Here is a 23,971-nt window from a genome sequence, read left to right as displayed (position 1 = left end):
ACCGAAGCGAGAATCATACCCATAGACCAATGAGCCACTAAATTGAGAGAATTTCACAAGACGTCAGATGGTCAGAAATCTTTCTCTAACGAATCAAGGTCACCCTAAGTGAGAATCATACCCCTAGACCACCGAGCCACTGCAAAACAGCAACTTTATATGGCAACACTATCTGCTGACAAACTGGCATTCTCAGAAAAAAGGCCTCTGTGTAAGCCACAACAACCTTACAAAACAGCAGACAAGTGTAAGGGCTCAACCGAAATCTGAATCTGGGATTTCTCATTGCATGAACGAAAATCATACGCCTAGACCAGCAAGCCACTATGCAAAGGAATGTTTTATGTGGCGACACTATCTGCTGACAAACTGGAATTCTTCGAAAGACATTTTAATGAAAGTCATAGTGCCCTGTAAAACACATGATACCTGCAAGGGCTCGTCCGGGATATGAACCCGGGACCTCTCTCAACCAAATCGAGAATCATACCCCTAGGCCAACGAGCCACTACATTGATAAAACTTCACATGGCGTCAGAACCATCAGATAGTCAGAAAACTTTCTCTAACGAATCAATGGCACCCTAAGCGAGAATCATACCCCTAAACCAACTAGCTACTGTAACAGCCACTTTACATGGCAAAACTATCTGCTGATGAACTGGCATTCTCAGAAAAAAGGCCTCTGTGTAAGCCCGTAAACCTTACAAAACAGCAGACAAATGTAAGGGCTCAACCGAAATTTGAATCTGGGATTTCTCATTGCATGAACGAAAATCATACTCCTAGACCAGCAAGCCACTATGCAAAGGAATGTTTTATGTGGCGACACAATCTGCTGACAAACTGGAATTCTTCGAAAGACATTTTAATGAAAGTCATAGTGCCCTGTAAAACACATGACACCTGCAAGGGCTCGTCCGGGATTTGAACCCGGGACCTCTCACACCCAAAGCGAGAATCATAACCCTAGACCAACGAGCCACTACTGTGATAAAATTTCACATGGCGTCAGAAGAATCAGATAGTCAGAAAACTTTCTCTGACGGATCAAGGGCACCCTAAGCCAGAATCATACCCCTAGACCAACAAGCCACTGCAAAACAGTAACTTTACATGGCAACACTATCTGCTGACAAACCGGCATTCTCAGAAAAAGGCCTCTGTGTAAGCCACAACGCCCTTACAAAACAAAAGACAACTGTAAGGGTTCAACTGAAATGTGAACCTATGATTTCTCATGGCATGAACGAGAATCATACTCCTAGACCAGCAAGCCACTATGCAAGAAATATTTTATGTGGCGACACTATCTGCTGACAATTTGCAATTCTTTGAAAGACGTTTTTACGAAAGATATAATGCCCTGTAAAACACAGTACACCTGCAAGGGCTCATCCGAGAATTGAACCCGGGTCCTCTCGCAATCGAAGCGAGAATCATACAGATAGACCAATGAACCACTAAATTGAGAGAATTTCACAAGGCGTCAGATAGTCAGAAATCTTTCCCTAACGAATCAAGGGCACCCTAAGTGAGAATCATACCCCTAGACCACCGAGCCACTGCAAAACAGCAACTTTATATGGCAACACTATCTGCTGACGAACTGGCATTCTCAGAAAAAAGGCCTCTGTGTAAGCCACAACGACCTTACAAAACAGCAGACAACTGTAAGGGCTCAACCGAAATTTGAATCTGGGATTTTTCATTGCATGAACGAAAATCTTACTCCTAGACCAGCAAGCCACTATGCAAAGGAATGTTTTATGTGGCGACACTATCTGCTGACAAACTGGAATTCTTCGAAAAATGTTTTTTATGAAAGCCATAATGCCCTGTAAAACAACAAAATAACTGCAAGGGCTCGTCCGGGATTTGAACCCGGGACCTCTCGCACCCTAAGCGAGAATCATACCCCTAGACCAACAAGCCACAAAAGCTTGAATATTTCACAAGACATCTGAAGCAACAGATGGTCAGAAATCCTTATCTAACAAACATTGAAGCAGGGCTTTTGCTTCATTTGGACCCGGGACTTCTGCAATGGTTCGTCCAGGATTTGAAAACGGGACCTCTCGCACCTTATGCGAGAATCAAGCCCGTAGACCAACGAGCAACTGCAAAACAGCCACTTTACATGGCAACACTATCTGCTGACAAACCGGCATTCTCAGAAAAAAGGCCTCTGTGTAAGCCACAACGCCCTTACAAAACAAAAGACAACTGTAAGGGTTCAACTGAAATTTGAACCTAGGATTTCTCATGGCATGAACGAGAATCAAACTCCTAGAACAGCAAGCCACTATGCAAGAAATACTTTATGTGGCGACACTATCTGCTGACAAATTGGAAATCTTTGAAAGACGTTTTTCCGAAAGACATAATGCCCTGTAAAACACAGTACACCTGCAAGGGCTAATCCAGGAACTGAACCCGTGTCCTCTCGCAACCGAAGCGAGAATCATACCCATAGACCAATGAGCCACTAAATTGAGAGAATTTCACAAGACGTCAGATGGTCAGAAATCTTTCTCTAACGAATCAAGGGCATCCTAAGTGAGAATCATACCCCTAGACCACCGAGCCACTGCAAAACAGCAACTTTATATGGCAACACTATCTGCTGACGAACTGGCATTCTCAGAAAAAAGGCCTCTGTGTAAGCCACAACAACCTTACAAAACAGCAGACAAGTGTAAGGGCTCAACCGAAATCTGAATCTGGGATTTCTCATTGCATGAACGAAAATCATACGCCTAGACCAGCAAGCCACTATGCAAAGGAATGTTTTATGTGGCGACACTATCTGCTGACAAACTGGAATTCTTCGAAAGACATTTTAATGAAAGTCATAGTGCCCTGTAAAACACATGATACCTGCAAGGGCTCGTCCGGGATATGAACCCGGGACCTCTCTCAACCAAAGCGAGAATCATACCCCTAGGCCAACGAGCCACTACATTGATAAAACTTCACATGGCGTCAGAACCATCAGATAGTCAGAAAACTTTCTCTAACGAATCAATGGCACCCTAAGCGAGAATCATACCCCTAAACCAACTAGCTACTGTAACAGCCACTTTACATGGAAAAACTATCTGCTGATGAACTGGCATTCTCAGAAAAAAGGCCTCTGTGTAAGCCCGTAGACCTGCAAGGGCCGTAGACATCTGCTGACAAACTGGAATTCTTCGAAAAATGTTTTTTATGAAAGCCATAATGCCCTGTAAAACAACAAAATAACTGCAAGGGCTCGTCCGGGATTTGAACCCGGGACCTCTCGCACCCTAAGCGAGAATCATACCCCTAGACCAACGAGCCACAAAAGCTTGAATATTTCACAAGACATCTGAAGCAACAGATGGTCAGAAATCCTTATCTAACAAACATTGAAGCAGGGCTTTTGCTTCATTTGGACCCAGGACTTCTGCAATGGTTCGTCCAGGATTTGAAAACGGGACCTCTCTCACCTTATGCGAGAATCAAGCCCGTAGACCAACGAGCAACTGCAAAACAGCCACTTTACATGGCAACACTATCTGCTGACAAACCGGCATTCTCAGAAAAAAAGGCCTCTGTGTAAGCCACAACGCCCTTACAAAACAAAAGACAACTGTAAGGGTTCAGCTGAAATTTGAACCTAGGATTTCTCATGGCATGAACGAGAATCAAACTCCTAGAACAGCAAGCCACTATGCAAGAAATATTTTATGTGGCGACACTATTTGCTGACAAACTGGAATTCTTCGAAAAACGTTTTTTATGAAAGCCATAATGCCCTGTAAAACAACAGAATAACTGCAAGAACTCGTCTGGGATTTAAACCCGGGACCTCTCACACCCTAAGCGAGATTCAAACCCCTAGACCAACGAGCCACAAAAGTTTGAATATTTCACAAGACATCAGAAGCAACAGATGGTCAGAAATCCTTATCTAACAAACATTGAAGCAGGGCTTTTGCTTCATTTGGACCCGGGACTTCTGCAATGGTTCGTCCAGGATTTGAAAACGGGAGCTCTCGCACCTTATGCGAGAATCATGCCCGTAGACCAACGAGCAACTGCAAAACAGCCACTTTACATGGCAACACTATCTGCTGACAAACCGGCATTCTCAGAAAAAAGGCCTCTGTGTAAGCCACAACGCCCTTACAAAACAAAAGACAACTGTAAGGGTTCAACTGAAATTTGAACCTAGGATTTCTCATGGCATGAACGAGAATCAAACTCCTAGAACAGCAAGCCACTATGCAAGAAATATTTTATGTGGCGACACTATCTGCTGACAAATTGGAAATCTTTGAAAGACGTTTTTCCGAAAGACATAATGCCCTGTAAAACACAGTACACCTGCAAGGGCTAATCCAGGAACTGAACCCGTGTCCTCTCGCAACCGAAGCGAGAATCATACCCATAGACCAATGAGCCACTAAATTGAGAGAATTTCACAAGACGTCAGATGGTCAGAAATCTTTCTCTAACGAATCAAGGGCACCCTAAGTGAGAATCATACCCCTAGACCACCGAGCCACTGCAAAACAGCAACTTTATATGGCAACACTATCTGCTGACAAACTGGCATTCTCAGAAAAAAGGCCTCTGTGTAAGCCACAACAACCTTACAAAACAGCAGACAAGTGTAAGGGCTCAACCGAAATCTGAATCTGGGATTTCTCATTGCATGAACGAAAATCATACGCCTAGACCAGCAAGCCACTATGCAAAGGAATGTTTTATGTGGCGACACTATCTGCTGACAAACTGGAATTCTTCGAAAGACATTTTAATGAAAGTCATAGTGCCCTGTAAAACACATGATACCTGCAAGGGCTCGTCCGGGATATGAACCCGGGACCTCTCTCAACCAAAGCAAGAATCATACCCCTAGGCCAACGAGCCACTACATTGATAAAACTTCACATGGCGTCAGAACCATCAGATAGTCAGAAAACTTTCTCTAACGAATCAATGGCACCCTAAGCGAGAATCATACCCCTAAACCAACGAGCCACTGCAAAACAGTAACTTTACATGGCAACACTATCTGCTGACAAACCGGCATTCTCAGAAAAAGGCCTCTGTGTAAGCCACAACGCCCTTACAAAACAAAAGACAACTGTAAGGGTTCAACTGAAATTTGAACCTAGGATTTCTCATGGCATGAACGAGAATCATACTCCTAGACCAGCAAGCCACTATGCAAGAAATATTTTATGTGGCGACACTATCTGCTGACAAATTGGAATTCTTTGAAAGACGTTTTTACGAAAGATATAATGCACTGTAAAACACAGTACACCTGCAAGGGCTCATCCGAGAATTGAACCCGGGTCCTCTCGCAATCGAAGCGAGAATCATACAGATAGACCAATGAACCACTAAATTGAGAGAATTTCACAAGGCGTCAGATAGTCAGAAATCTTTCCCTAACGAATCAAGGGCACCCTAAGTGAGAATCATACCCCTAGACCACCGAGACACTGCAAAACAGCAACTTTATATGGCAACACTATCTGCTGACGAACTGGCATTCTCAGAAAAAAGGCCTCTGTGTAAGCCACAACGACCTTACAAAACAGCAGACAACTGTAAGGGCTCAACCGAAATTTGAATCTGGGATTTTTCATTGCATGAACGAAAATCATACTCCTAGACCAGCAAGCCACTATGCAAAGGAATGTTTTATGTGGCGACACTATCTGCTGACAAACTGGAATTCTTCGAAAAATGTTTTTTATTAAAGCCATAATGCCCTGTAAAACAACAAAATAACTGCAAGGGCTCGTCCGGGATTTGAACCCAGGACCTCTCGCACCCTAAGCAAGAATCATACCCCTAGACCAACGAGCCACAAAAGCTTGAATATTTCACAAGACATCTGAAGCAACAGATGGTCAGAAATCCTTATCTAACAAACATTGAAGCGGGGCTTTTGCTTCATTTGGACCCAGGACTTCTGCAATGGTTCGTCCAGGATTTGAAAACGGGACCTCTCGCACCTTATGCGAGAATCAAGCCCGTAGACCAACGAGCAACTGCAAAACAGCCACTTTACATGGCAACACTATCTGCTGACAAACCGGCATTCTCAGAAAAAAAGGCCTCTGTGTAAGCCACAACGCCCTTACAAAACAAAAGACAACTGTAAGGGTTCAACTGAAATTTGAACCTAGGATTTCTCATGGCATGAACGAGAATCAAACTCCTAGAACAGCAAGCCACTATGCAAGAAATATTTTATGTGGCGACACTATCTGCTGACAAACTGGAATTCTTCGAAAAACGTTTTTTATGAAAGCCATAATGCCCTGTAAAACAACAGAATAACTGCAAGAACTCGTCTGGGATTTAAACCCGGGACCTCTCACACCCGAAGCGATAATCATACCCCTAGACCAACGAGCCACTAAGTTGAATTCATTTCACATGATGTCAGAAGCATCAGATAGTCAGAAAACTTTCTCTAACGAATCAAGGGCTTACTAAGCGAGAATCATACCCCTAGACCAACGAGCCACTGCAAAACAGTAACTTTATATGGCAACACTATCAGCTGACGAACTGGCATTCTCAGAAAAAAGGCCTCTGTGTAAGCCACAACGCCCTTACAAAACAGCGGACAACTGTAAGGGCTCAACCGAAATTTGAATCTGGGATTTCTCACGGCATGAACGAGAATCATAGTCCTAAACAACCAAACCACTATGCAAAGGAATGCTTTATGTGCCGACACTATCTGCTGACAAACTGGAATTCTTCGAAAAACGTTTTTTATGAAAGCCATAATGCCCTGTAAAACAAAAGAATAACTGCAAGGGCTCGTCCGGGATTTGAACCCGGGACCTCTCGCACCCTAAGCGAGAATCATACCCCTAGACCAACGAGCCACAAAAGCTTGAATATTTTACAAGACATCAGAAGGAACAGATGGTCAGAAATCCTTATCTAACAAACATTGAAGCAGGGCTTTTGCTTCATTTGGACCTGGGACTTCTGCAATGGTTCGTCCAGGATTTGAAAACGAGACCTCTCGCATCTTAAGCGAGAATCATGCCCGTAGACCAACAAGCAACTGCAAAACAGCCACTTTACATGGCAACACTATCTGCTGACAAACCGGCATTCTCAGAAAAAAGGCCTCTGTGTAAGCCACAACGCCCTTACAAAACAAAAGACAACTGTAAGGGTTCAACTGAAATTTGAACCTAGGATTTCTCATGGCATGAACGAGAATCAAACTCCTAGAACAGCAAGCCACTATGCAAGAAATATTTTATGTGGCGACACTATCTGCTGACAAATTGGAAATCTTTGAAAGACGTTTTTCCGAAAGACATAATGCCCTGTAAAACACAGTACACCTGCAAGGGCTAATCCAGGAACTGAACCCGGGTCCTCTCGCAACCGAAGCGAGAATCATACCCATAGACCAATGAGCCACTAAATTGAGAGAATTTCACAAGACGTCAGATGGTCAGAAATCTTTCTCTAACGAATCAAGGGCACCCTAAGTGAGAATCATACCCCTAGACCACCGAGCCACTGCAAAACAGCAACTTTATATGGCAACACTATCTGCTGACAAACTGGCATTCTCAGAAAAAAGGCCTCTGTGTAAGCCACAACAACCTTACAAAACAGCAGACAAGTGTAAGGGCTCAACCGAAATCTGAATCTGGGATTTCTCATTGCATGAACGAAAATCATACGCCTAGACCAGCAAGCCACTATGCAAAGGAATGTTTTATGTGGCGACACTATCTGCTGACAAACTGGAATTCTTCGAAAGACATTTTAATGAAAGTCATAGTGCCCTGTAAAACACATGATACCTGCAAGAGCTCGTCCAGGATATGAACCCGGGACATCTCTCAACCAAAGCGAGAATCATACCCCTAGGCCAAGGAGCCACTACATTGATAAGACTTCACATGGCGTCAGAACCATCAGATAGTCAGAAAACTTTCTCTAACGAATCAATGGCACCCTAAGCGAGAATCATACCCCTAAACCAACTAGCTATTGTAACAGCCACTTTACATGGCAAAACTATCTGCTGATGAACTGGCATTCTCAGAAAAAAGGCCTCTGTGTAAGCCCGTAGACCTTACAAAACAGCAGACAAATGCAGACAAAACAGCTCAACCGAAATTTGAATCTGGGATTTCTCATTGCATGAACGAAAATCATACTCCTAGACCAGCAAGGCACTATGCAAAGGAATGTTTTATGTGGCGACACTATCTGCTGACAAACTGGAATTCTTCGAAAGACATTTTAATGAAAGCCATGGTGCCCTGTAAAACACATGACACCTGCAAAGGCTTGTCCGGGATTTGAACTCGGCACCTCTCACACCCAAAGCGAGAATCATACCCCTAGACCAACGAGCCACTACTGTGATAAAATTTCACATAGCTTCAGAAGCATCAAATAGTCAGAAAACTTTCTCTGACGAATCAAGGGCAACCTAAGCCAGAATCATACCCGTAGACCAACGAGCCACTGCAAAACAGTAACTTTACATGGCAACACTATCTGCTGACAAACCGGCATTCTCAGAAAAAGGCCTCTGTGTAAGCCACAACGCCCTTACAAAACAAAAGACAACTGTAAGGGTTCAACTGAAATTTGAACCTAGGATTTCTCATGGCATGAACGAGAATCATACTCCTGGACCAGCAAGCCACTATGCAAGAAATATTTTATGTGGCGACACTATCTGCTGACAAATTGGAATTCTTTGAAAGACGTTTTTACGAAAGATATAATGCCCTGTAAAACACAGTACACCTGCAAGGGCTCATCCGAGAATTGAACCCGGGTCCTCTCGCAATCGAAGCGAGAATCATACAGATAGACCAATGAACCACTAAATTGAGAGAATTTCACAAGGCGTCAGATAGTCAGAAATCTTTCCCTAACGAATCAAGGGCACCCTAAGTGAGAATCATACCCCTAGACCACCGAGCCACTGCAAAACAGCAACTTTATATGGCAACACTATCTGCTGACGAACTGGCATTCTCAGAAAAAAGGCCTCTGTGTAAGCCACAACGACCTTACAAAACAGCAGACAACTGTAAGGGCTCAACCGAAATTTGAATCTGGGATTTTTCATTGCATGAACGAAAATCATACTCCTAGACCAGCAAGCCACTATGCAAAGGAATGTTTTATGTGGCGACACTATCTGCTGACAAACTGGAATTCTTCGAAAAATGTTTTTTATGAAAGCCATAATGCCCTGTAAAACAACAAAATAACTGCAAGGGCTCGTCCGGGATTTGAACCCGGGACCTCTCGCACCCTAAGCGAGAATCATACCCCTAGACCAACAAGCCACAAAAGCTTGAATATTTCACAAGACATCTGAAGCAACAGATGGTCAGAAATCCTTATCTAACAAACATTGAAGCAGGGCTTTTGCTTCATTTGGACCCGGGACTTCTGCAATGGTTCGTCCAGGATTTGAAAACGGGACCTCTCGCACCTTATGCGAGAATCAAGCCCGTAGACCAACGAGCAACTGCAAAACAGCCACTTTACATGGCAACACTATCTGCTGACAAACCGGCATTCTCAGAAAAAAGGCCTCTGTGTAAGCCACAACGCCCTTACAAAACAAAAGACAACTGTAAGGGTTCAACTGAAATTTGAACCTAGGATTTCTCATGGCATGAACGAGAATCAAACTCCTAGAACAGCAAGCCACTATGCAAGAAATACTTTATGTGGCGACACTATCTGCTGACAAATTGGAAATCTTTGAAAGACGTTTTTCCGAAAGACATAATGCCCTGTAAAACACAGTACACCTGCAAGGGCTAATCCAGGAACTGAACCCGTGTCCTCTCGCAACCGAAGCGAGAATCATACCCATAGACCAATGAGCCACTAAATTGAGAGAATTTCACAAGACGTCAGATGGTCAGAAATCTTTCTCTAACGAATCAAGGGCATCCTAAGTGAGAATCATACCCCTAGACCACCGAGCCACTGCAAAACAGCAACTTTATATGGCAACACTATCTGCTGACGAACTGGCATTCTCAGAAAAAAGGCCTCTGTGTAAGCCACAACAACCTTACAAAACAGCAGACAAGTGTAAGGGCTCAACCGAAATCTGAATCTGGGATTTCTCATTGCATGAACGAAAATCATACGCCTAGACCAGCAAGCCACTATGCAAAGGAATGTTTTATGTGGCGACACTATCTGCTGACAAACTGGAATTCTTCGAAAGACATTTTAATGAAAGTCATAGTGCCCTGTAAAACACATGATACCTGCAAGGGCTCGTCCGGGATATGAACCCGGGACCTCTCTCAACCAAAGCGAGAATCATACCCCTAGGCCAACGAGCCACTACATTGATAAAACTTCACATGGCGTCAGAACCATCAGATAGTCAGAAAACTTTCTCTAACGAATCAATGGCACCCTAAGCGAGAATCATACCCCTAAACCAACTAGCTACTGTAACAGCCACTTTACATGGAAAAACTATCTGCTGATGAACTGGCATTCTCAGAAAAAAGGCCTCTGTGTAAGCCCGTAGACCTTACAAAACAGCAGACAAATGTAAGGGCTCAACCGAAATTTGAATCTGGGATTTCTCATTGCATGAACGAAAATCATACTCCTAGACCAGCAAGCCACTATGCAAAGGAATGTTTTATGTGGCGACACAATCCGCTGACAAACTGGAATTCTTCGAAAGACATTTTAATGAAAGTCATAGTGCCCTGTAAAACACATGGCACCTGCAAGGGCTCGTCCGGGATTTGAACCCGGGACCTCTCACACCCAAAGCGAGAATCATACCCCTAGACCAACGAGCCACTACTGTGATAAAATTTCACATGGCGTCAGAAGAATCAGATAGTCAGAAAACTTTCTCTGACGGATCAAGGGCACCCTAAGCCAGAATCATACCCCTAGACCAACGAGCCACTGCAAAACAGTAACTTTACATGGCAACACTATCTGCTGACAAACCGGCATTCTCAGAAAAAGGCCTCTGTGTAAGCCACAACGCCCTTACAAAACAAAAGACAACTGTAAGGGTTCAACTGAAATTTGAACCTAGGATTTCTCATGGCATGAACGAGAATCATACTCCTAGACCAGCAAGCCACTATGCAAAGGAATGTTTTATGTGGCGACACTATCTGCTGACAAACTGGAATTCTTCGAAAAATGTTTTTTATGAAAGCCATAATGCCCTGTAAAACAACAAAATAACTGCAAGGGCTCGTCCGGGATTTGAACCCGGGACCTCTCGCACCCTAAGCGAGAATCATACCCCTAGACCAACGAGCCACAAAAGCTTGAATATTTCACAAGACATCTGAAGCAACAGATGGTCAGAAATCCTTATCTAACAAACATTGAAGCAGGGCTTTTGCTTCATTTGGACCCAGGACTTCTGCAATGGTTCGTCCAGGATTTGAAAACGGGACCTCTCTCACCTTATGCGAGAATCAAGCCCGTAGACCAACGAGCAACTGCAAAACAGCCACTTTACATGGCAACACTATCTGCTGACAAACCGGCATTCTCAGAAAAAAAGGCCTCTGTGTAAGCCACAACGCCCTTACAAAACAAAAGACAACTGTAAGGGTTCAGCTGAAATTTGAACCTAGGATTTCTCATGGCATGAACGAGAATCAAACTCCTAGAACAGCAAGCCACTATGCAAGAAATATTTTATGTGGCGACACTATTTGCTGACAAACTGGAATTCTTCGAAAAACGTTTTTTATGAAAGCCATAATGCCCTGTAAAACAACAGAATAACTGCAAGAACTCGTCTGGGATTTAAACCCGGGACCTCTCACACCCTAAGCGAGATTCAAACCCCTAGACCAACGAGCCACAAAAGTTTGAATATTTCACAAGACATCAGAAGCAACAGATGGTCAGAAATCCTTATCTAACAAACATTGAAGCAGGGCTTTTGCTTCATTTGGACCCGGGACTTCTGCAATGGTTCGTCCAGGATTTGAAAACGGGAGCTCTCGCACCTTATGCGAGAATCATGCCCGTAGACCAACGAGCAACTGCAAAACAGCCACTTTACATGGCAACACTATCTGCTGACAAACCGGCATTCTCAGAAAAAAGGCCTCTGTGTAAGCCACAACGCCCTTACAAAACAAAAGACAACTGTAAGGGTTCAACTGAAATTTGAACCTAGGATTTCTCATGGCATGAACGAGAATCAAACTCCTAGAACAGCAAGCCACTATGCAAGAAATATTTTATGTGGCGACACTATCTGCTGACAAATTGGAAATCTTTGAAAGACGTTTTTCCGAAAGACATAATGCCCTGTAAAACACAGTACACCTGCAAGGGCTAATCCAGGAACTGAACCCGTGTCCTCTCGCAACCGAAGCGAGAATCATACCCATAGACCAATGAGCCACTAAATTGAGAGAATTTCACAAGACGTCAGATGGTCAGAAATCTTTCTCTAACGAATCAAGGGCACCCTAAGTGAGAATCATACCCCTAGACCACCGAGCCACTGCAAAACAGCAACTTTATATGGCAACACTATCTGCTGACAAACTGGCATTCTCAGAAAAAAGGCCTCTGTGTAAGCCACAACAACCTTACAAAACAGCAGACAAGTGTAAGGGCTCAACCGAAATCTGAATCTGGGATTTCTCATTGCATGAACGAAAATCATACGCCTAGACCAGCAAGCCACTATGCAAAGGAATGTTTTATGTGGCGACACTATCTGCTGACAAACTGGAATTCTTCGAAAGACATTTTAATGAAAGTCATAGTGCCCTGTAAAACACATGATACCTGCAAGGGCTCGTCCGGGATATGAACCCGGGACCTCTCTCAACCAAAGCAAGAATCATACCCCTAGGCCAACGAGCCACTACATTGATAAAACTTCACATGGCGTCAGAACCATCAGATAGTCAGAAAACTTTCTCTAACGAATCAATGGCACCCTAAGCGAGAATCATACCCCTAAACCAACGAGCCACTGCAAAACAGTAACTTTACATGGCAACACTATCTGCTGACAAACCGGCATTCTCAGAAAAAGGCCTCTGTGTAAGCCACAACGCCCTTACAAAACAAAAGACAACTGTAAGGGTTCAACTGAAATTTGAACCTAGGATTTCTCATGGCATGAACGAGAATCATACTCCTAGACCAGCAAGCCACTATGCAAGAAATATTTTATGTGGCGACACTATCTGCTGACAAATTGGAATTCTTTGAAAGACGTTTTTACGAAAGATATAATGCCCTGTAAAACACAGTACACCTGCAAGGGCTCATCCGAGAATTGAACCCGGGTCCTCTCGCAATCGAAGCGAGAATCATACAGATAGACCAATGAACCACTAAATTGAGAGAATTTCACAAGGCGTCAGATAGTCAGAAATCTTTCCCTAACGAATCAAGGGCACCCTAAGTGAGAATCATACCCCTAGACCACCGAGACACTGCAAAACAGCAACTTTATATGGCAACACTATCTGCTGACGAACTGGCATTCTCAGAAAAAAGGCCTCTGTGTAAGCCACAACGACCTTACAAAACAGCAGACAACTGTAAGGGCTCAACCGAAATTTGAATCTGGGATTTTTCATTGCATGAACGAAAATCATACTCCTAGACCAGCAAGCCACTATGCAAAGGAATGTTTTATGTGGCGACACTATCTGCTGACAAACTGGAATTCTTCGAAAAATGTTTTTTATTAAAGCCATAATGCCCTGTAAAACAACAAAATAACTGCAAGGGCTCGTCCGGGATTTGAACCCAGGACCTCTCGCACCCTAAGCAAGAATCATACCCCTAGACCAACGAGCCACAAAAGCTTGAATATTTCACAAGACATCTGAAGCAACAGATGGTCAGAAATCCTTATCTAACAAACATTGAAGCGGGGCTTTTGCTTCATTTGGACCCAGGACTTCTGCAATGGTTCGTCCAGGATTTGAAAACGGGACCTCTCGCACCTTATGCGAGAATCAAGCCCGTAGACCAACGAGCAACTGCAAAACAGCCACTTTACATGGCAACACTATCTGCTGACAAACCGGCATTCTCAGAAAAAAAGGCCTCTGTGTAAGCCACAACGCCCTTACAAAACAAAAGACAACTGTAAGGGTTCAACTGAAATTTGAACCTAGGATTTCTCATGGCATGAACGAGAATCAAACTCCTAGAACAGCAAGCCACTATGCAAGAAATATTTTATGTGGCGACACTATCTGCTGACAAACTGGAATTCTTCGAAAAACGTTTTTTATGAAAGCCATAATGCCCTGTAAAACAACAGAATAACTGCAAGAACTCGTCTGGGATTTAAACCCGGGACCTCTCACACCCGAAGCGATAATCATACCCCTAGACCAACGAGCCACTAAGTTGAATTCATTTCACATGATGTCAGAAGCATCAGATAGTCAGAAAACTTTCTCTAACGAATCAAGGGCTTACTAAGCGAGAATCATACCCCTAGACCAACGAGCCACTGCAAAACAGTAACTTTATATGGCAACACTATCAGCTGACGAACTGGCATTCTCAGAAAAAAGGCCTCTGTGTAAGCCACAACGCCCTTACAAAACAGCGGACAACTGTAAGGGCTCAACCGAAATTTGAATCTGGGATTTCTCACGGCATGAACGAGAATCATAGTCCTAGACAACCAAACCACTATGCAAAGGAATGCTTTATGTGCCGACACTATCTGCTGACAAACTGGAATTCTTCGAAAAACGTTTTTTATGAAAGCCATAATGCCCTGTAAAACAAAAGAATAACTGCAAGGGCTCGTCCGGGATTTGAACCCGGGACCTCTCGCACCCTAAGCGAGAATCATACCCCTAGACCAACGAGCCACAAAAGCTTGAATATTTTACAAGACATCAGAAGGAACAGATGGTCAGAAATCCTTATCTAACAAACATTGAAGCAGGGCTTTTGCTTCATTTGGACCTGGGACTTCTGCAATGGTTCGTCCAGGATTTGAAAACGAGACCTCTCGCATCTTAAGCGAGAATCATGCCCGTAGACCAACGAGCAACTGCAAAACAGCCACTTTACATGGCAACACTATCTGCTGACAAACCGGCATTCTCAGAAAAAAGGCCTCTGTGTAAGCCACAACGCCCTTACAAAACAAAAGACAACTGTAAGGGTTCAACTGAAATTTGAACCTAGGATTTCTCATGGCATGAACGAGAATCAAACTCCTAGAACAGCAAGCCACTATGCAAGAAATATTTTATGTGGCGACACTATCTGCTGACAAATTGGAAATCTTTGAAAGACGTTTTTCCGAAAGACATAATGCCCTGTAAAACACAGTACACCTGCAAGGGCTAATCCAGGAACTGAACCCGGGTCCTCTCGCAACCGAAGCGAGAATCATACCCATAGACCAATGAGCCACTAAATTGAGAGAATTTCACAAGACGTCAGATGGTCAGAAATCTTTCTCTAACGAATCAAGGGCACCCTAAGTGAGAATCATACCCCTAGACCACCGAGCCACTGCAAAACAGCAACTTTATATGGCAACACTATCTGCTGACAAACTGGCATTCTCAGAAAAAAGGCCTCTGTGTAAGCCACAACAACCTTACAAAACAGCAGACAAGTGTAAGGGCTCAACCGAAATCTGAATCTGGGATTTCTCATTGCATGAACGAAAATCATACGCCTAGACCAGCAAGCCACTATGCAAAGGAATGTTTTATGTGGCGACACTATCTGCTGACAAACTGGAATTCTTCGAAAGACATTTTAATGAAAGTCATAGTGCCCTGTAAAACACATGATACCTGCAAGAGCTCGTCCAGGATATGAACCCGGGACATCTCTCAACCAAAGCGAGAATCATACCCCTAGGCCAAGGAGCCACTACATTGATAAGACTTCACATGGCGTCAGAACCATCAGATAGTCAGAAAACTTTCTCTAACGAATCAATGGCACCCTAAGCGAGAATCATACCCCTAAACCAACTAGCTATTGTAACAGCCACTTTACATGGCAAAACTATCTGCTGATGAACTGGCATTCTCAGAAAAAAGGCCTCTGTGTAAGCCCGTAGACCTTACAAAACAGCAGACAAATGCAGACAAAACAGCTCAACCGAAATTTGAATCTGGGATTTCTCATTGCATGAACGAAAATCATACTCCTAGACCAGCAAGGCACTATGCAAAGGAATGTTTTATGTGGCGACACTATCTGCTGACAAACTGGAATTCTTCGAAAGACATTTTAATGAAAGCCATGGTGCCCTGTAAAACACATGACACCTGCAAAGGCTTGTCCGGGATTTGAACTCGGCACCTCTCACACCCAAAGCGAGAATCATACCCCTAGACCAACGAGCCACTACTGTGATAAAATTTCACATAGCTTCAGAAGCATCAAATAGTCAGAAAACTTTCTCTGACGAATCAAGGGCAACCTAAGCCAGAATCATACCCGTAGACCAACGAGCCACTGCAAAACAGTAACTTTACATGGCAACACTATCTGCTGACAAACCGGCATTCTCAGAAAAAGGCCTCTGTGTAAGCCACAACGCCCTTACAAAACAAAAGACAACTGTAAGGGTTCAACTGAAATTTGAACCTAGGATTTCTCATGGCATGAACGAGAATCATACTCCTGGACCAGCAAGCCACTATGCAAGAAATATTTTATGTGGCGACACTATCTGCTGACAAATTGGAATTCTTTGAAAGACGTTTTTACGAAAGATATAATGCCCTGTAAAACACAGTACACCTGCAAGGGCTCATCCGAGAATTGAATCCGGGTCCTCTCGCAATCGAAGCGAGAATCATACAGATAGACCAATGAACCACTAAATTGAGAGAATTTCACAAGGCGTCAGATAGTCAGAAATCTTTCCCTAACGAATCAAGGGCACCCTAAGTGAGAATCATACCCCTAGACCACCGAGCCACTGCAAAACAGCAATTTTATATGGCATCACTATCTGCTGACGAACTGGCATTCTCAGAAAAAAGGCCTCTGTGTAAGCCACAACAACCTTACAAAACAGCAGACAAGTGTAAGGGCTCAACCGAAATCTGAATCTGGGATTTCTCATTGGATGAACGAAAATCATACTCCTAGACCAGCAAGCCACTATGCAAAGGAATGTTTAATGTGGCGACACTATCTGCTGACAAACTGGAATTCTTCGAAAGACATTTTAATGATAGACATAGTGCCCTATAAAACACATAACATCTGCAAGGGCTCGTCCGGGACACCCAAAGCGCGAATCATACCGCTAGACCAACGAGCCACTAAATTGAATTTATTTCACATGGTGTTAGAAGCATCAGATAGTCAGAAAACTTTCTCTAACGAATCAAGGGCACCCTAAGCGAGAATCATACCCCTAGATCAACGAGCCACTGCAAAACAGTAACTTTATATGGCAACACTATCAGCTGACGAACTGGCATTCTCAGAAAAAAAGGCCTCTGTGTAAGCCACAACGCCCTTACAAAACAGCAGACAACTGTAAGGGCTCAACCGAAATTTAAATCTGGGATTTCTCACAGCATGAACGAGAATCATAGTCATAACATTTCTGTCCAAAATTTTAGGTGACACATTTATAACAATATTGCTAGCCCAAGAAGGCAACAGTAGTCCTGAATGTGATTCTCAATTGATTTTGCCATTAGGTGGGGGTGGGCAGCGTAAGCTGTCTATAATTCCCACAGATGCTTCGCTGATGCTTCGCTTCCCACAGAATCATAGTCCTAGACAACCAAACCACTATGCAAAGGAATGTTTTATGCGCCGACACTATCTGACAACTGGAATTCTTCGAAATACATTTTTTGTCTTTATTTTAACAAAACAAAAAAGAACAGAACAATGACAACAGCTTACAACCAAGAAATTTCTTAGCATCACAGCACATAATGAAAATCAAAATCAAAAAGAAGACATAAAAATACAGAGTAATAATAAAAATAGAAAAGTACATAAATTAACCAAAGTTTATGGTGATCTAAGGTTTTGCAAAAATGTACCTGAAATCCTAGGACCTACATATTCAAGCAACGGAGTCCAGATCTGATAAAAAGTGTTTTTCTATGGAGAGAGATTAGACTCAATAATAATTCACGCAAAAGACACGATGTACACATGCGTAGCCAAATTCACATGCGTAAAATATTTATTTATACTCACAAAAACAATTCACATGCACAAAATAAAAATACATTTTCATAAAATACATTTCACAAATGCAAAACACCATTTGCAAATATATAAGAGTGTACAAAAAGTTTTCGAATGTTTAAAATTCACGAGTTCATCGTGAATGAGAATGTGCAAATCCTCTCTCACGTACGACTCACCCTGAATACGAGTGTGTGCATTTTTGAGACTTTCCTGTCAGCACACAAGGACATGTTTCTCTGCCATGTTCTAAGATTATGGCATGCCCTACTTCAGTTTTCCAGTGGTAAACAGAGCTTTATAGAACATTTCTGTCCAAAATTTTAGGTGACACATTTATAACAATATTGCTAGCCCAAGAAGGCAACAGTAGTCCTGAATGTGATTCTCAATTGATTTTGCCATTAGGTGGGGGTGGGCAGCGTAAGCTGTCTATAATTCCCACAGATGCTTCGCTGATGCTTCGCTTCCCACAGAATCATAGTCCTAGACAACCAAACCACTATGCAAAGGAATGTTTTATGCGCCGACACTATCTGACAACTGGAATTCTTCGAAATACATTTTTTGTCTTTATTTTAACAAAACAAAAAAGAACAGAACAATGACAACAGCTTACAACCAAGAAATATCTTAGCATCACAGCACATAATGAAAATCAAAATCAAAAAGAAGACATAAAAATACAGAGTAATAATAAAAATAGAAAAGTACATAAATTAACCAAAGTTTATGGTGATCTAAGGTTTTGCAAAAATGTACCTGAAATCCTAGGACCTACATATTCAAGCAACGGAGTCCAGATCTGATAAAAAGTGTTTTTCTATGGAGAGAGATTAGACTCAATAATAATTCACGCAAAAGACACGATGTACACATGCGTAGCCAAATTCACATGCGTAAAATATTTATTTATACTCACAAAAACAATTCACATGCACAAAATAAAAATACATTTTCATAAAATACATTTCACAAATGCAAAACACCATTTGCAAATATATAAGAGTGTACAAAAAGTTTTCGAATGTTTAAAATTCACGAGTTCATCGTGAATGAGAATGTGCAAATCCTCTCTCACGTACGACTCACCCTGAATACGAGTGTGTGCATTTTTGAGACTTTCCTGTCAGCACACACCTCCCACGTGAGTCACACGTGCCCTGTAGCCAATAAGATGCGAGCTTACTGTTCAACCAATCACAACTCCCTGAGAACGCGGGAATGACCGAAGCGCTTCACTGTGCGCTCCATTTGCGCAGTCTGACCTAATTAACGGAGATGATCCTCTAAGAGGAAGAATACTCCTCTATTTAGCATGGCAGGTGAAGAGCGGGATGCGCGGGTAAGTGGTTACTTGATTTCTATAGTGGTTTATGTATGCAAAGCTTAAGTATCAAACGTTTGTTAAAGCAATGGCTGCTGTTGTTTATAATGTAAACTTTATAACGTAAATTAAGTCCGTTATTAAGCCAACATGGCGAGTGAAGAACGGGATGGTAGTGTAAAATAGCATGGCTTCTGTCATGGTCGATTCTAGGATTGTCATTCAAGGAGGGCTCAGCTATAAATTTGATCTAATTTGGGGGTGGAATCGATCGCGTACTAAAGTGAAGACCGGGAGAGCGTAATGCCGTTTTGGGTGTGGGTGGGTATGGGGGGTGGAGAGAGGAGATGATCGCCGACTGTAAGGAACGGGCGGGGTGGGGGTCGGCAGTGTTGATCGCGGACTATGAAGATAACAAATGATAAAAGGTATAATTGGTATTTGTCTTACAGGCACTGTCATCAGAAGTAAAAATAGCAGCAAAAGCTCTGATCGATGTATTAGCCAGGGGCCTTACTCCATCTTCGTAAAGAAATGCACTAGCAAGTGGTAGTAGACCAATGAGAGAAAGCATCTCAAGTGGGACCATTCCTTTGCCTGCAGAGCCTGAAAACATGGTAAGGCAAGCCTTAAAAAGGTAATTTTTCATGTTTACTGTAAAACACAACTTTTTGTGTCATGCAAAAAATGTTTCTTATTATTAATATGTTTATTCATTTTGCCCTTTTGTCACTATAGGCAATTCCCAAGTATGTTTGGGACAGAGATTTTTCTGTGGCCAAACCTGGAAACATTAAAAAAACTGATTTTCAAATCCATGTCCTCTCTGAACCATCACCCTTCACACCAAAAGGAGATGAAGACCTTGAGCTTGTCCATGCTGGACTTGGAAAAAGGCTTTTAACTGTTCCAGATAATTTTAAACACAGTGAGGTAATTGCAAATGTTACCATAATACTAGGAATTGATGGGAGTTTTATATATGTTGGATAAAAAAAAAAACTAAATGATGAATTTTGTTTCATTCTTAAGATTGTCAGTCTGCTTGAAGGAGAGTTTCCCAAATTAAAAACACTTCAGGGTGGCTGGATGTTTTACAAGTCTACAGGTATTTATGTTTTGCATGTTACATATAAACAAAAAATGATTTGTGTGCATTTGCAATAACTTTGCACTTTTGTAAATTAATGAAACTGGTATGTGCTTTGTTGGCGTTAATAATTTAGTAATAAGCTTCATTAGTTTAAACTTTTTAGTCAAGGACATGTTTCTCTGCCATGTTCTAAGATTATGGCATGCCCTACTTCAGTTTTCCAGTGGTAAACAGAGCTTTATAGAACATTTCTGTCCAAAATTTTAGGTGACACATTTATAACAATATTGCTAGCCCAAGAAGGCAACAGTAGTCCTGAATGTGATTCTCAATTGATTTTGCCATTAGGTGGGGGTGGGCAGCGTAAGCTGTCTATAATTCCCACAGATGCTGATGGATACTCAACTCGACTCCTAAAATCAGTGTCAAATAATGGAAAGAACATGCTGTTTGTAGTTCCATTACAGGAACAGCTTTCCACTGAACCATTACTTTATGATTCTGTGGAGTTTGCTAAGATGCCACAGTCCAGCTGTATGAAATGTGGTAAGAAAATACCACTGCCATTGCTGCCCTTACACATTGAAGAGTGTAAAGAAGCTGAGACAGTAAGTCATACAGTATTATGGTTTTATTTTTCTATCAATATTATTTATTTACAATGCCAATGCATTTTGATTACTTTTATTAGGAGTCTTCAAATGATGTGACCATTCTAGATGATGATGTAGACGAAAATGTAATCGAAACTGTTGACCAGCCAAGCCCACTTCACCCCATCTTAGAACCATCATTACAGGTCTTTGATCAATGCCTATTTCTTGTATTTGGGTATACTCACTATATTTGAATATACCCAATTCGTGGTTCCATAAAGAATGTGTTTGAAGCTATTAAAAATTTGAGACTATTCTTAATATTTTAGAATCTTTTTATGGGGTAGAATATGTATGTTCTTCAACAAATTTGCTACAAACATACATTGTTTAATTTATTTTTACTTTTTACAGATTTGTCCAATTTGCCAGATCTCTTTCCCAACTGATGTCTTGCCTTTTCATGCAAGCATGTGTGGTGAAGGGTAAAGTTATGCTAAAAATTGTAGGATGACATGCCTTTAATACTAAAGGATTAGTTTGCACAGTTTGTTTTGGTTGTATATATCTCGAGGGAGATGTACAAAGATCAGATGGAATGTAGGGTAAAAAATTAACAAAATAATTTTCTGGTGGACTGTCTTAAATTTAAATTAATGTGTTGGTTTCATAAACTGGGTCAGTAGTAGACATTATTAGATTTGATGTATGTAGCTTTTATAAGCCTTGCTTTGAGAAAATCATTACTGGTGACTTTTGACATTAATGACTATAAACAGTATGTCATTGTAAGTTACATCCAGACTTTGTCTGGCACTAGGGTCTAAGCCTTGTCTATGAAACTGGGCAAATGCTTTTAATATGCATGAAAATTTTTGAAGTGGCTTAATGAACAAAATTGAAATTGTTTGTGTCTTGCCTGTTTTAGAGAAAGGACTTTTGGTGACAATGATTCTTCATTCACTTTAAAGAGCCCATATTATACATGAAATAGGGTCATATCTTGGTTGTAAGGGTCTCCAACAACAGTCTAATATGCATGCAAGGTCAAAAAACACTTTCATGGTCTTATAATCTGCATTTATTTTTATCTAATTATCCCAGCGACTCCTGTATGAATCGTCCAGTGATTCATTTGTTCCCAAACCCCTCCTTAGCGCGAAGCTAATCTGCGCTGATTGGGCCGATGACAGTCTGTCGCGATTGGTCGACTGCCTTCAGTCAGAGAGGGAAATGGCCAATAGCTAATCAGCAATTTAAAAAGTAATCACAGTTCATACACGCTCGATAGTGTAGGCGTGGACTTTAGCTGCCACACTATGGCGAGTGGATAGTGCCACGGATAACCGAACGAAGGAGACAGTCGTGTACTCGCCATACCACACACACACAAAAACACACACACACCTCCGGATGACAACGCTCCCGCTTCAGCCCGCACCCGCCAGGTTTTAGCCTGAGAACCCGCTCCGTTTTCTGCCCGCCGCGCCCGGTCCCGCTAGAGCGGAGAACACAACCAAATATCACCCAGTATACAGTCCAGACAGCCAAGCTGTCTGTATAAAAACACACACACAGCACAAAGTACACAAAGCTCGTTCGTTCGTTCGCTCTCCCTACCGCTCTCTCTCTCTCCCCGCGCCAGATTTCTGCGGCGCGGGAATACATTTCCGAATAAATCGAGGGAGCAGAACTCTAGCACGGAGCTCCATAAACAAACAGCACGCGTCGCGTTTTTAACGTGACTTTGCACGCGATAAGATAATATATCCAGTTAACCTGATACAGTACACGCGGTTACAAGTAACAAATCACAACTAAATACATTTGCAAGCTAGAGTAAACGAGGCAACAACTTTAACCGCACGTACTTACACTTGAGAAATGGAAGAAACCCATCCTGACGTCCAGCAGTTACTCTTTACTGATCCTTCCTTTAACAAACTCAGATGAAGTATTCTTTGTAGCATGTAGCTTCCAGAAGTTTCCAACTGCTTGGTTATAATGCTGATGTTTCATCTTTGGGTAGAGACTCAATATATCCATCTGCAGTGTGACTTCAATCGACCGGCATGTTTGTGTGCGTGTGTTTGTGGGTGTGCGTGTGTTTGTGGGTGTGTGTGTGTGTGTGTCTGGGTTACTGCGTCAGAGGGCGGGGCCTCAGGTTTGAAATCTCCCGGGTTTGCGCGTGCACGTGAAAAACTTTGTTTCGTTCGTACGTCATGGCGAAACACCTAATGAGTCGGTATCAAGGCGACTCGTTTGAAGCACTATGAGTCGACTCTTTTATAGATGAATCAACAGTTTTAAACACTGTATTCTTACAGATTTAAGCCTTAGCTGGATACTTCACTTCACTTAGAGCTGTGTTACACACTACATGGAGGGGAATTTTCAAAAACCCATAATATGGGCTCTTTAAATACAGAAGAATTGCCAGGACCCTCAACTGCACAATCTTCAACATCCCTGTCTGCAGGTTAGACACAACACATTTAATTTTTTTTTAGTGCTGTTGTACTGTAAAATGATAAGTGCATCTTTATTCATTTATTCTTTTATCTTTTTTGTATTGTTATTTAACTATGCTTGTAAAATGGTATTTAGATAAATTGTTCATTTGATTTTAGCATGGAAAAATGAAATTGACCCATTCAAATCATCTCGAATGTTCTGTGATGAGTTGCTCTCCATCAATTCACACTGTCCATCTCTATCATTACTCATCAACCA

The 23,971-nt window shown here is 42.2% G+C and overlaps 2 long non-coding RNA genes and 10 other non-coding genes across 12 annotated transcripts in view; 1 reads left to right on the top strand and 11 right to left on the bottom strand.

Moving 5' to 3' along the window:
• The window catches only part of LOC103910577 (uncharacterized), a 201,147-nt gene that overhangs the window by 145,092 nt on the left and 32,084 nt on the right, over positions 1 to 23,971 (bottom strand). The gene's annotated exons all lie outside the window — the stretch shown is intronic.
• On the bottom strand, positions 913 to 984 carry trnap-ugg (transfer RNA proline (anticodon UGG)). The gene has a single exon. It is a non-coding gene; the product is annotated as a tRNA-Pro (tRNA).
• On the bottom strand, positions 1,864 to 1,935 carry trnap-agg (transfer RNA proline (anticodon AGG)). The gene has a single exon. It is a non-coding gene; the product is annotated as a tRNA-Pro (tRNA).
• On the bottom strand, positions 3,253 to 3,324 carry trnap-agg (transfer RNA proline (anticodon AGG)). Its single transcript has one exon. It is a non-coding gene; the product is annotated as a tRNA-Pro (tRNA).
• On the bottom strand, positions 5,782 to 5,853 carry trnap-agg (transfer RNA proline (anticodon AGG)). The gene has a single exon. It is a non-coding gene; the product is annotated as a tRNA-Pro (tRNA).
• trnap-agg (transfer RNA proline (anticodon AGG)) lies at positions 6,819 to 6,890 on the bottom strand. Its single transcript has one exon. It is a non-coding gene; the product is annotated as a tRNA-Pro (tRNA).
• Positions 9,276 to 9,347, bottom strand: trnap-agg (transfer RNA proline (anticodon AGG)). The gene has a single exon. It is a non-coding gene; the product is annotated as a tRNA-Pro (tRNA).
• Positions 10,776 to 10,847, bottom strand: trnap-ugg (transfer RNA proline (anticodon UGG)). The gene has a single exon. It is a non-coding gene; the product is annotated as a tRNA-Pro (tRNA).
• trnap-agg (transfer RNA proline (anticodon AGG)) lies at positions 11,257 to 11,328 on the bottom strand. The gene has a single exon. It is a non-coding gene; the product is annotated as a tRNA-Pro (tRNA).
• On the bottom strand, positions 13,786 to 13,857 carry trnap-agg (transfer RNA proline (anticodon AGG)). The gene has a single exon. It is a non-coding gene; the product is annotated as a tRNA-Pro (tRNA).
• Positions 14,823 to 14,894, bottom strand: trnap-agg (transfer RNA proline (anticodon AGG)). The gene has a single exon. It is a non-coding gene; the product is annotated as a tRNA-Pro (tRNA).
• LOC141381746 (uncharacterized) lies at positions 21,360 to 22,200 on the top strand. Its single transcript, XR_012402397.1, has 3 exons — positions 21,360 to 21,441; positions 21,653 to 21,723; positions 22,167 to 22,200. It is a non-coding gene; the product is annotated as an uncharacterized lncRNA (long non-coding RNA).

The sequence above is a fragment of the Danio rerio genome, chromosome 4 (genome assembly GCF_049306965.1).
Source record: "Danio rerio strain Tuebingen ecotype United States chromosome 4, GRCz12tu, whole genome shotgun sequence".
Lineage (NCBI taxonomy): Eukaryota > Metazoa > Chordata > Actinopteri > Cypriniformes > Danionidae > Danio > Danio rerio.
Note: the sequence above shows the minus strand (reverse complement) of the source record. Positions and strands in the feature narration are given on the sequence as shown.